The 12854-nt window shown below is 50.3% G+C and overlaps 1 long non-coding RNA gene across 3 annotated transcripts in view; it reads right to left on the reverse strand.

Annotated features, from left to right (window-relative positions):
* Nucleotides 1-5160, reverse strand: part of LOC108640591 — a 57455-nt gene extending 52295 nt beyond the window's left edge. For all 3 annotated transcript variants that reach the window (XR_003915977.1, XR_003915979.1, XR_003915978.1), the window contains exon 1: nt 5007-5160. This is a non-coding gene — a long non-coding RNA (uncharacterized LOC108640591). The remainder of the gene's footprint in view (nt 1-5006) is intronic.
* Between the last annotated feature and the right edge of the window lie 7694 nt (nt 5161-12854).

Below are 12854 nucleotides of genomic sequence, written 5' to 3' on the forward strand. Positions count from 1 at the left end.
GCCCCACGGAGGTGTGAGCCCCACACACCCACCTCTGTGGCACTGTGCCCCACGGAGGTGTGAGCCCCACACACCCACCTCTGTGGCACTGTGCCCCACGGAGGTGTGAGCCCCACACACCCACCTCTGTGGCACTGTGCCCCACGGAGGTGTGAGCCCCACACACCCAGCTCTCTGGCACTGTGCCCCACGGAGGTGTGAGCCCCCCGCTCCCCCAGCTGGCACCCCCAGCCCCTCTCACACGTGGTTGTGCCCGCGGGCTGTTTACAGCTCCCACACACCACCCCCTTTGTGCCCCACTGAAAACCCCCAGTGTGCTGCACACCACTGTACATTTATGCCGTTGTTTTTCCCCTCAGTACGGCAGTAAATGACCTTTTATTCAAACAACAATTCCTAAAACAGAACCCAGCCCCGGCGCCGTGGTCAGATGTGTGCGCGAGGCAGGGTTTGTTATTCAAGCAGCAGCCAGGCTGTGTGCTATGCAAACAAACCCCATGCTCTGTTCTCCCAACCTCCTGCTGACTTTGCAACTAATTTTGTTAGCAAGGAGAACACACTGCGAGACATCAATGCAGCAAAGAGCCCGGAGACGTTTGTTCGTAACTTTGTAACAAACATTGATCAATCGATTTTTGCCCGTGTGGGGAGGGAAAAGCTCACAAACAAAACAAAACGCATATGGAGAGATTTTTTTTAATGGCACAAAGGGCAATTAGGCACCCAGCCTTCCAGTGCAATGAGATTCCTTACAGTCCTCTGTGCTTTTAAGTCTTCCCCTTATTGCTCAATGGAAGCAAAATCTACTGTCAAGACTCCAAAGGAAGAAAAAAATCAGCTGGAACCAAGAGAATGGTTGGTGGGCCTGGCGCAGCATCTCTGAACCCACCAGAACAAAGACAGGTGAAGGTCCTGACCAAGTGAAGAACACCCTACTCCATGTGTACAGTCTCTGGTAGCACGTATCAGATCGATGTAAAAACATCAAAACACAGAACACTAATTACCTATCAAAAATAATTAAGTGTTCTGTAAACAGTAGAACATGAGCATATTTACCCAGCCACATCTCCTTCAGGCTGACACCCACCTCTCCAGCAGCACTGAGGGACCCCAGAGCTCCCACCTGCCAGGCAGGAGAGCCGTGTGGATGCACAGACATGTGCCTCCATGGTGGCACAGCTGATCCAGCCTCCGTGAGCTGTGGTGCAAACGTGCCCTTCGGTGTGTGGCACAAGCTGCTCACCTCAGCAGCCTCCCAGCCACTGGCACTGTGCTTCTGTTCAAAGGCAGCTCCAGGACACAGTCTGACACCAAGTCTAACCAAAACTTGATCCGAGCATGTTTCACCCCAGCTCCAGCCCTTTTCCATGCCCAGAACTGCTGCCTGGCCCTGGACAGGTCCCTGGGATCCTGCCTGCCCTTTGCCCAACGCATTCCTCAGCACTCAGGGATCCACTGGCTCCCACCACTCACCTGCACAGCACCTCGTGCCACAGTGGGGTTGTCCAACGGCCTTGAGATGCTGCAAGCACACAAACCCACCTGGAAGGTGAACTTCCACAGGAGATACACTGAGCCTGGAAAGCAGAACAGCTCTGACACAGCAGGACCAGGGAAAGCAGCCCTGCCCAGAAGAGGCCAGGGCTGCCAGAAACAGCTCCAGGGAAAACAGCTTTTTGATTCCAGATACAACAGTAGCCAATGGAGAAGAGAGACAAAGCACAGCTTCCAAAGTTTACTTTTGCAGTGTAACTAATAGTTCACAACACAGTTCCTTGGCAAGTACCTGTGACCTTATTTCTCCTGTGGAAAGAGCTCTGAGTTTGCACTGACACAGCTGATCACCTGCTCATTAGCAGCTCCCTGAGCAGGGAAATGCCCCAGGAACCCAGCACTGTGTGGCTGCTCCAGGTGCTCAGCAGAGTGCTCAGGGAAGACATCTTCCTGCACTGTGTCCCTCCTGCAGCTGGTGACAACTGGGGGTCCCTGGGAGCCACCAAGCCAGCGAGCCCCTCGCTGTCCATCTCCCACTCGGCACCTCTGGGGCCCGTGAGAGCCCCTCCCAGCAGCTCCCCCCTACAGCCCCTGACCCTCTGCCTTTGGCTTCCTGCCTCGCTACAAGCAGGTTGCAGATGGAGGCAGCCCCCTTCCCTCACTGCCTGGTTCCACAGAGCTCTCCTTCGCTCCGACACAGCTCCACAGCCCCTCTGCCCACAGCTGGCTGAGAGCAGGGGGCACCGGGCAGGCAGAGTAGGACTGCACAGTCCTTACTGGTAAAATGACTCCTCCTAATAGTTCCGAGCATTTATACAACCACAAATATTTACAATTTTTATAAATAAGAATCAGCAGAGCCCAAAAGATTCCTGATGGGAGCTGACAAGAGAATACAGGGATGTTTTTCACAGACTACCTAGATGAGCACTCATGCCCTGCCACACTCGTGCCCTGCCACACTCACAGCCTCAGGTGCTGAGGCTGCAGCAACCCAGCCTCTGCCCAGGGCTGCTAGAGGCTGTTCCGGATTGCACAGTCAATGGAGCACCAAGCAATCCCATTCATCCCACCCGAGGGGTTTGGGAGCCCTCTGGGTGCCTTTGCCGGGCGCAGACAGAGGCGGCACAGTCCCCGCCGGGCCCTGGCCCGCGCCCAGCCGGCGCTGCGGCAGCACAAGCTGCATTCTGCCCTGCTGCTATTTACTCACAGCTACAGATGTTGACATAACAAAGAGCTACAGACAGACGGACAGAAGGGGAGCAGTGTTGCAGCGCAGACACTATGGGCTCTATTCTTCAGGAAAGTGCCTCTGACTTCCCCGCCCAGCCCCACGACTCCTTTGGAATCATCTGGGCTGGTGAAGCTCGCTTTCCTCTCGAGGGACACAACTGTGTGTGAGAGAACATCAGCTTTGCTGTTTGTTCCTGTGCTGAACCGAGTCCTTATCAATCCACAGGAAAACCATTTGTTTCAAATCAAGTGGCTGAAAGCTCAGGGGTACCTTGGCAGTGTGCAACTTCTCCTCTCTACCTGCCCCTCCGAGGGGCTGTGCAGGAACATCCTCGCTTTGCACTAATGTCATTTCTAGAGAGCCAGAATTAAAGGGATGACTTGTTCCACAGAAAAAAACCCTCACACTTGAATGCTTTCTGAGGGACACCACCGTGCATTTCAAAGCTTTGCAACTGCACATACAAATCCTCAAACAGCAAAAGAACCAATACATTTTGGAAAACACGGCAGAATGGTCAGAGGGGCAGAACCACCCGCAGAAGGTGGCCAGAGGTGGCCATGGGAGATGTGCCACGAGGCTCTGCAGCACTGCCCAGAGCTGGGTACAAACGGTGCTCAGTGCTGCTCCGAGGTGTTTGCTCCTGCTCTCCTTGAGGCCAGGACGGACCGTGATGTCCTTAGAGCCCTGCTTGCCTCATGCTGTCAGTGGGCAGGCAGTGACCCCAGCTCCAGGTCCATTTGGGAGAGCCCCAGCCCCACAGCAGGCCCAGCAGGTTCAGGGAGCTGGTGGGCTCCCATGCCCAGCCCGTGCCCGCTCGGAAGCCTTGCACTGCCTCGAGCACCAGGCAGGACAGAGGAGGGACTCGAGTTTTTAAACAGTTGCTTTTTTAAGCTTCTCATGCGAACCAAAGTTCAGATCCTTCACAACTGCTAGGAAAAGATATTATTGCCTGGAACCATGCCCAGAAAAACTCAAAGCCAAGCTTCATCCTGCCTGTGCTCCCTGCCAGCTCCCAGCGCTCCGTCGTGATGCCACCTGGTGCCCAGAGGCAGTACAGCCAGGGCTTCTCCTGGCCAAAGAGCCTGGGAGACGTTCTGGGGGGAATCGGCAGCCCCCAGATTAGCAAACACACAATAACTCACAGCATTTGTTCTGCCAGATTAACATTCCCCTTGCACTGCACCAACATGTCTTAATGCTTTAGGCTGGGCTGGGTAACAGTCAAACTCTGAATTCTGCTGCTGTCTCCCCCAGATGGGGATTTGCAGAGTCGGACTGCAGACATCCCCGCTGCTGGAGAGCTGTCCTGGCACAGCACTCAGCCCTGGAGCTGCCTCCCATCCCAGAGCCACACGCCACTGGTCCTGAAGGGGCTGTAAAGAGGCTTTCTGAAGAGCAAATAAATGGGCTGACTTCATAAAAAAAGCAGGGAGCCAAGTATCCTCCTTCCCTCAGAGAAATGAGGCTGAGTATGAACTAGGTCTGCTGTGGCAGACCTGACAGCAGTGGTTTGTGGGTGGTGTTCCTCAGGCCACAGCCAATGCAGGGGAAGGCCAGAGGCTGCTCCGACACCCCGCCAGGATCCCACCAGGATGCCCTGCCTCGCACAGCCCTCTCCTGTGCCAGGTGCAGCAGCAGGCACAGCCGGGCACACACCAGTCCTGCAGTGCCAGGAGAACCCAGAGCTACCCTGAAATTAGCCCATTTTGCCCTCCCCAAAGCAACACAGCTGGAAACAAACTCAGCACCCTTCTGGAGGAAGAACTGTGCAGGATTTTGTTTCCCAGCATCCCTGGGGATAATCCAGACCTGCCACTTGATTTATACTGGATAAAACCAGTTTGTCTCCATCACCAGTACATTACTGCTTGGACAGCACATCAGTAGGTCCTGCTGTACCCAAGAAACACAGTCCTTCCTTGATCATGGTCTGGAAACGTTCCCCACCCCAAGCCAGGCAAAGGGGAGGAGAGGGGTTGCTGGGTCAGAATCTGGAATGCTCCTTCCATCTCTCGTACCTTGAGCACCAGCAACACTGGATGTACAGAAACCGGCTGTGGGGAAGCAGATCCCCTGGGAGGAAAGGGGAAACACAAGGCAACAAGTTTTCCAAATAATCCACAGGGAGCGTTTGAAGCTGAAGCAAACACTGAAGGAATTCACTGGCATGAAACAATGCAGTAGGTGGAGATGTTCACCCCTACGGCTTTTTCTTTAGCCTTGGAAAAACAAACTGACACTCTTAAAAGGGAAAAGGTGCTTGGAATCCTACCTCAGCTCCCGTAAGAGGCCAAGTGTCCCCAGCCGGATCTCCGGGCTGAATTCCTGCTCTCCGGAGCGCCGGGCAGGTGGCAGCGCTCCATTTCCTGGGGCACACTGCCACCTCGTGGCTTCCCTCCCGCTTCCAGGAGAGCTCCCAGGATTCACAGCTGCAGACAGAGCACATGGGAAGTTGTTCGGAAACACTTTCATTTGTTTGACCACAACCTGCAGCTGCAGGACGAATGTAACACTGAAGTAACACTGCCTGTGGTTACAGAGCCCGGCTTTAGCAGCTTTAATTCCACAGCAGTATTTTCCCTGGTTCCAGATCGTATTGTCTAACGTTATGGTAGGAAAAGAAATCAAGGAACTAAAGAATTTTGCACACTACTTATAAAACAATTATAAATATTTAATGACAAACCCAGCAACTGCATGTTTCACATTTCTCCTGTTCCTCTGCTAATTCCTGTGGAAGTTAAACAGGTATGTTAGCTGCATAATTATTTGTTTGCAGAGGAGGTTGACACTGGTTTACAGACTACAGACAACCATGTAATTCCTCTGTAGCTACATGGTAATTATTGTGCTATTATAGAGTAATTAAACATGCAAATAAACATTAAAACAAGGGATCTGTATGGAAGCTGCCAACAACTGTAGGACAGAAAACCAAATAGTAAATCAAATTACAGTGTTCTACAGGGGTACCAGCTATAGCAGGGAGTTAAGAGTATCATGTTTAAACCACAGGCCATTTTCGTAGCCCTTCTGGCTGCACAAGTGTCTGGCCTAATGACCCAGAGAGATCTTACTTTGCAAGTTCTCTGTGTGCCTTAATCATTTTGGTTATCCAGAATGGCACAAACCCTCCAAAGAAGTGTCCTACAGAACTCTGAGACACGAGAGTCTGGCTTTGTCCAGGTTGGTTTCTTTAGGAGGCAAATGAGAATATTAACGTACCCTGTTATGTCCAACTGTGATCTCACTGTCCTACTGGAATCCAAAACACAAAGTTCTTTGCTGCATGTCAAAATCAAACTATTTCAAACCAACCCTCAGGCCATGTGTAAGGCTAGGACCTGACAGACTCAAACCTCAGGTTTATTTTTTCCCCAGAGATTCTCCCCCTGCATTTTCTACTTTTGTGATGCTGCAATGATGGATGAAGCTTAAACACCCCCAGCTCCTCTCTGAAGATCTTCTGGCATCTGATTCTTCACTGGATTTAAGCACAGTCCCTCTTACTGAGCAGACAGATATGTTTGAGCATGGACTATCCCTAAAACTGGGTGGATGTGTATAAAAGAGCAAACTCCAGTGAGCTGGGGAACATTTGGTGAAGACAAATAAATACCATCAATCATTCATAACTAGGACCAAAACACTGCAATTCCCCTTTCCTTCTGTCCCCTCCAGCAGGCCATTTGCAGGGCTCACTCCCACACCTGCTGCAGTCCAAGGGAAGCTCTGCCTCCATCCTGGGGGAACCTGGATCAGGAAAGAATTAATGAAAGCATTTCCCTTCCACTGCCTGTAAGCCAGCAATGAGCTGTTCCTTACACCAGTTCCCCCCTCCTGATGCTGTGCTGCCATTGCCAGGGCACAGGGACCCAGTCAAACCTTGCTCAGAAACCCTTGGCACATTTTTAGATACTTATATATATTCATTCCTAGTGACCAGCTGAAACAAAGACATTTATTTTAACCACAGACAGATTACCTCTGAGATGCATCCCAAGGCTCTTCTGACCTTGGTTCCCTTACTCTGTTTCCAAACACACATCCTGCACAGTTTAAAAGTATGGGTTTATTGCCTTTAATGCATATATTTATTAAGGCAGCAACAACAATCACAGCCACTGCTCCCCTTTCCTTGCAACCCTCACTTAGCAACCAGTCCGAGTGCTGCCAGCATTACTCTAGGCTTGCCAAGGAAACTATTCCTCTTCCTCTAATTTAATTCCCTAGCAGAGTTTCATTTGTATTTGGTGCTGTTTGGGTGTCATGAAAACCCTCCTGGCCCAGCTGAGGACAAGGTGTGCTGCCATCTCCGGCTCCCGCCCCGCAGATCCCAGCTGGGAGTGGCTGGGGCTCCACCTCCATCCCACGCTCTGCTGAGGACCACTGACCTGGAAGCATGTGTGCAAAAAATAACATCTCTCCAGATTTTATCCATTGGTATCTCAAAAGAGACTTCTCAGAGGAGAAAGGAGTTTTCCTCCCTCTAACACTGAGGACAAATCCATGCAGTGGAAGCCGGAGCTCCCTGCAGAGGGAGCAGGCTCTCCATTCCATCACAGCCAGGGATGGGAGTGGGAATCCTGCCTTTTAGATAAGCCCATGGCATCTACCATCGAACTTATCTGCAGACCCTTTCCAGCTCTGTCAGGGCAGCTTGCTCTTTGCACGGGAATTAAACAGAATTCCCGACTCCAGGCTCCTGTACTCAGCACCACTGGCATGGAGCACGCCTGCAGACATGCCCTGTGACACACAAAACTGGGAAAGGACTTCCCCACGTGGCTAAACTTTTCTAGAATCTTGGTCAAGCAGTGCTGGAAACAAGAGCATCGGGCCAAGGGACTTGGGGGGGTCAGACTGTCTCGTTGCCTCTCCAAGGGTATCCTGCTCCAGCACATGCTGGTTCCCTTGGATACGCACAAGAAAGCAGGAGGCTCCCCAAAGATGGGTAGTTATTTCACCTCTCACACCCCTGGGCACCAGGAGCTGGCCAGAATTACAGGGACCTCCTGCCACCCTGAGGATCCAGGAGAGGTTCACTTGTATCCTGCTCTCCAGAGCTCACGGTGCTTTGCTTCCAGGAAAAGACAAGGCTGTGCCAGCGGCACCACACTGATGCCAAGCAGGTGCCCAAAAGGATTTATACCTCTTCAGCTGCCACAGAGAAGCAAACAGCCCTGTAAGGTGAGCCCAGCACACGCCTCACATGGGAGCACTCGCAGCCAGAGCCACAGAGGGAGCAGCTGGCACGGGGGGCACAGGGGCATGTGTCAGGACCCACTTTTAAACACCAAAGCAACTCTTCCAGAGGCTCTTGAGTAGCTCTTGAGGGCCTTCTCCCATCAGTCCAGACTTATCTGCTGCTCTGCGGTGCTTCACGACCCTTCAAAGCAGCATGACCTGCCCGTGCAGGATGTGGGTCCAAATCCCTGGGGTCACTGCAGTGCTCGGCAGGTCTGGGGGTCCCCCTGAGCCCCAGGACACACCAGGAGGGACACAGGGCTTGCACCAAGCCTGAGGTTCAAGTAGGAGTGCACACAAGAGGAGGAGGAGGCACTCACCACTCCCCAGTCCTGAGCTTTACCCCCTCTGCCTCCTCTCTGGATAACATGGAATGCTGGCAAAGCCAGTGCAGGGCAGGGGGGAAATGTAGCCTCTTCCCCTCAAGTACAGCTCTCCCTACACTAGGTGCAGCTGGGCAGTATATGCTAATAATTTGTCAAACACTGAGCTGGAACTGTGGATAAGAATCATGCTTTTTGTACAGAAAATTGAAAATGAAATAGTGCCTACAACTGCAGCCATTACACAGCACATTATCTTGAAGGGCTTTGGTGTAATTTAGATAAAACACCATATCTCTGATTTCAGAAATGTCAACATCATTCTAAACGTACATGTGCTTCTCCACTGGTTTTCTGTGAAGATTTACAACTCCACGAGCCTTTCTCTCTCATTCTCTCCATTTTCTTTTTAAATTGGCAAATGAGTATTCCATCTTTCAAAATTTCAGGTATATTTTTATATGTGGGAAAAGTGCATGTTCAGAGATGCCCCTAATGGATCCATTATGGATCGCATCAGCTGTGACACACTTCCCAAAATAAAATCCATGCCTTCGGATGAAACAGAAAAAATTAATGCCTGAGCAAGGATGAAATGTTTCACTTCCCTGCTTCACCCCTGATGCTCATGTTGCACTTCATCCCTAGTGCTCTGTACTTTTTTCTTCAACCCTCCTTCAAAGAGGAACACCCCCAAACTGCAGTACAGAAAATTCCAGTTAAGCATACCAAACCCCCTTTTTCGGGGGTCAGACGCTGGCCCAGGTTGTCTGGAGAGGCTAAACAGTCTCCATCCTCGGACATATTCCAAAGCCAACCAGGCACAGTGCTGAGCTCCCTGCTCTGGGCATCCTGAGCAGAGACCAGAGCAGGTGATCTCCAGAGGCACCTGCCAACATCACCCACTGTGCGGGTTCCTGTTTCATTGCTAGTTCATAGGAAAATGGGTACAATTAGCATGAATTTTATCCATGTTTTGCCATCTCCAACCTCTGATCAGGTTCCAGGAGTGTCTTAGACCCCCTGCTAATTGTCCTCCTATGGTTTCACACTGTTCTCCAGGGAGGGGTCAAAACCAGGGTGTTGGCACAAAATACCAATGTTGGGGGATGTTGTCTCCTGCAATTGCTGGGGAGCGGGGAGCGAGGGAGGAGTGATCAGGCCCGGGGGCTGCTGTCGCTGCTGGACTTCCAGCAGGGCCGGCTGTGCCTCTGTTTGCTTGTACCTGCATCAGCAGCTGGACAAAAGGAACGGGATTTTTACCCCCAGCACATTTACATCCTCATTTAATTCTCCACAGGCTCCTTCCCTGCCCCGGGAGCTGGAGCACATGCCCACAGCCCAGGCTCTGTGCAGGCAGGTGGTGGCAGCCATCCATGCTGGTGTCAATGCCCTGGGAGGGCAGAAGGGTGCAGGTCCACAGCGTTTGGCTGTTTGCTGTCACGAGCTAAGAGGCAGTGACACATCCATGCTCACCCCGAGTACCTGGGACTGTCTGCCACTCTCAGCAGTGTGCTACACAAGGAAATAAAGAGCCTTCTAATTAGATTAAGACTGACCAAAAATGCATAGTGAATTACCATTCTTCTTTTTCACAAAGCCGAATACTTTGTGAGACAAATGCCATGGCAATCTGAGCCTTCAGCCTCGCCTTCAGCAACTCCCCACACTCAGCCCTGNAAGAGGCTTCTAATTAGATTAAGACTGACCAAAAATGCATAGTGAATTACCATTCTTTTTCACAAAGCCGAATACTTTGAGAGACAAATGCCATGGCAATCTGAGCCTTCAGCCGAGCCTTCAGCAACTCCCCACACTCAGCCCTGGCATTTCCCACTTCCCAAGTGCCCTGGACAGCTCTGGGCACCAGCACCTCCACCCACCACTCCTGCACACACACATGGAACCAACCCAGGGAATGTTTATAGGGATGCGAGTCTGCAGCTGCAATTTACAAGTTCATTAACAGTGTCACTGCAAAGATCAGTTTTTTTAATTGGAGCGCTAATTAGCAATGAATTCTCATTATTTTTCATTGAAATCCCAAAGCAGCTTTAGCACATTCTCTTTGTTCTCCTGAAAACGGGGAAGTGGAGAAGCTGGGGGAGATAAAGACCCAGCTGATGATATACTGAGGGGTTGTTTTCCCCTCCAGCCGTTCCTCCGGTTTAGTTCATTTCACAGCAATTTCCGTTATTATTTATGATTTGAAGAAATAAATATTTCCACGAAGAAATAAATATTTCCATGAAGAAACACTAACTCCGAAAAGCCTCAGAGCACTGGCCTGGCTCATTACAGTGAGCATTTGAATGTGGCAGTGTGAAGTGGCAGAATGGAATCCCTGCATCTTCTTGGAACTGGTGTTTTGGTTTCCCCTCACTGAAATCTGGCAATTGCTCTACAGCTGAGAGGCACCCTGACAAACGGACCCTGGGCAAATGGACTTGGCACTGGGAAAGAGGAGTTCGGCTGTTGGACCATGCTGGTGTCTGCTCCAAACCCAGAAATGTTTCAGGCTTTTGGCAAATTCTGAGATTTCTTTTTTCCAGAGGGATGGATAATCATCACATTGTTTCCACGGTCCTTCTACAAATTATTTTGATAATAAAGGACCTCCTGTGACATTAAGTACATTTTAATTACAACATTGTCTGTAATGCATATATCTAATTGCAAATAATTATTTTATCATATTTTGTCTGTAGGCCTGTTAGATGCATCAGATATTATCTTCTGACTCAGTGGTACAGGTTAATTAAAATTTCTCTTTTAATATCGTTTCAAAGCTAACCACATAATTTCATCTGAACACCAGCTGTGTTGGTAAAAATTATTTTTTATAATTTTTTTGTCATGCTTGTCCATGGAGGAAAACCCGAGCCATTTCTGCAGGCTGTAATTACTGCACTGCTTTCTGCAGTCCTTCATTTGCAAAGGAAGAAAAGAAGGAAGAATGTGTGTAACATCAGTGGCCAGCGGTGGCTTTGTGTGTTCCTGGTTCATTTTGAAGGGGTTTTTTGTTCTCCTTCTCATGTACAAAAGCATTTGAGACCTTCTCTTCAGAAGGAGAATTGAAGGTATCGCACAGCCTGGTTTGTCAGAATGAACTGCACTGGGGTTAAGACAATCCGAGTGGTCATCCTTGATGTTAACAAAGCCCAGCTTAGGGGTGATCCCAGCCAGCTCCTTCCTTCCTCGTCCGTTGTTCCTTCCAGCGATAAAGAGCAAGGACAAGGCGAGAGAAAAACGAACATATGAACATAACGTTGAGTCAAAAAAAGAGAGTTTAGGTTAAGTATATGGCAATATAAATCCGAGAAAGCCAGGAGAGGACAGGAGGAGAGCAGAGACTTATTTCAGGTGGGAGAACACTTTGCCTGTAACTTGCAGGAACAAATGACCCCGACTGCACCCTCTGTGCACCATTTCTTAGGACCAGAGGTGTTTCTGTAAGCCTGTCACCGTCTCGCTGCTGTTTCAGACCCTGCATGCTCCGCCTGTGCGTTCAGAGCCAGCTCGAGGGCCGGCAGAGGGGTGAGGGCCGGCAGGGACAGGGTTAAGGCATGTCCCCAAGGAGGGGAGCAGAGGCTCTGGAGCTCCACCAGGCCGGGCCAGAGGTGAGCGCTGCCAGGAGGAAATTGCTGCAGCTCCACCGAGATCACGAGCGACCTTTCCTCTTGGAGAGGGGTGAAGTAAACAACACTTATCTCGGATTTAGTGCAGTTGAGACAAGCAGCACTTTATCTCTGTTCCGCGGCACACGGAGCAGGGAGGCAGAGGGATGATTTTCCTGCTTTTATGGTGTAAGCAATCTCTGCTTTCTTAGCCTGCTCTCAAGTTGAGCTGTAACACCTCCTCATGGAAAGATCTTGGCCAGGGCAGCAGGTTACGGGCTTGCACAACGTGCCATAAACCTCCTCACACAGTTCAGCCTTTCGCAAGTGCAGTCTGAGCTCTCCTTGGTGGGTTGATATTTTTACTCCATGAAATTTCCACATCCTCCATACTGTTTCCTTTTAGAAGGTATCATGGGACATGCAATCCCTGATCTTTCTATTTTGGATTTTTTTCCATCCACAGACATAAATCCTTCTCTTTCCCTCTACACAGTTTCAGATTCCAGCAGAAGGAAAACTGATGGGGCTTTTTTTGACAGTGCATTTCTTGTGTCTATCATTTTTACTACATGAATGATACCTGAATACCTTATATGCTGCAATGGTTAGAAATTTTCCATCAGGTTCTTCCTAAATAGCCCAGTACTCAGAAGATCTATTCCCCTTTACTGCCAGAGTGAGAACTTCTGGAAGCCCAGCTCCCAAATCCAGCTGTGCTTAGGGACACACGCCTCAGGCGTGGGTTATTTCAGCACTGTCACCCACAGTCTGCCATCCTGCAGTCCCCTGAGACCTGTGTCCCATCTGCTTTTCCTGAAGTCAATATTCAACTCCTACAAGTAAGTATTAAGTAAGTGACTCCTGCTAAATAATTAACTGTTTCTGGGAAGCTGTCGGGCTGGGGGGTGCTCAGCCGAGCAGCCAGCATGT

This window comes from Manacus vitellinus, unplaced genomic scaffold (genome assembly GCF_001715985.3).
Source record: "Manacus vitellinus isolate BGI_N305 unplaced genomic scaffold, ASM171598v3 scaffold_38_pilon, whole genome shotgun sequence".
In the NCBI taxonomy this organism is placed as follows: domain Eukaryota; kingdom Metazoa; phylum Chordata; class Aves; order Passeriformes; family Pipridae; genus Manacus; species Manacus vitellinus.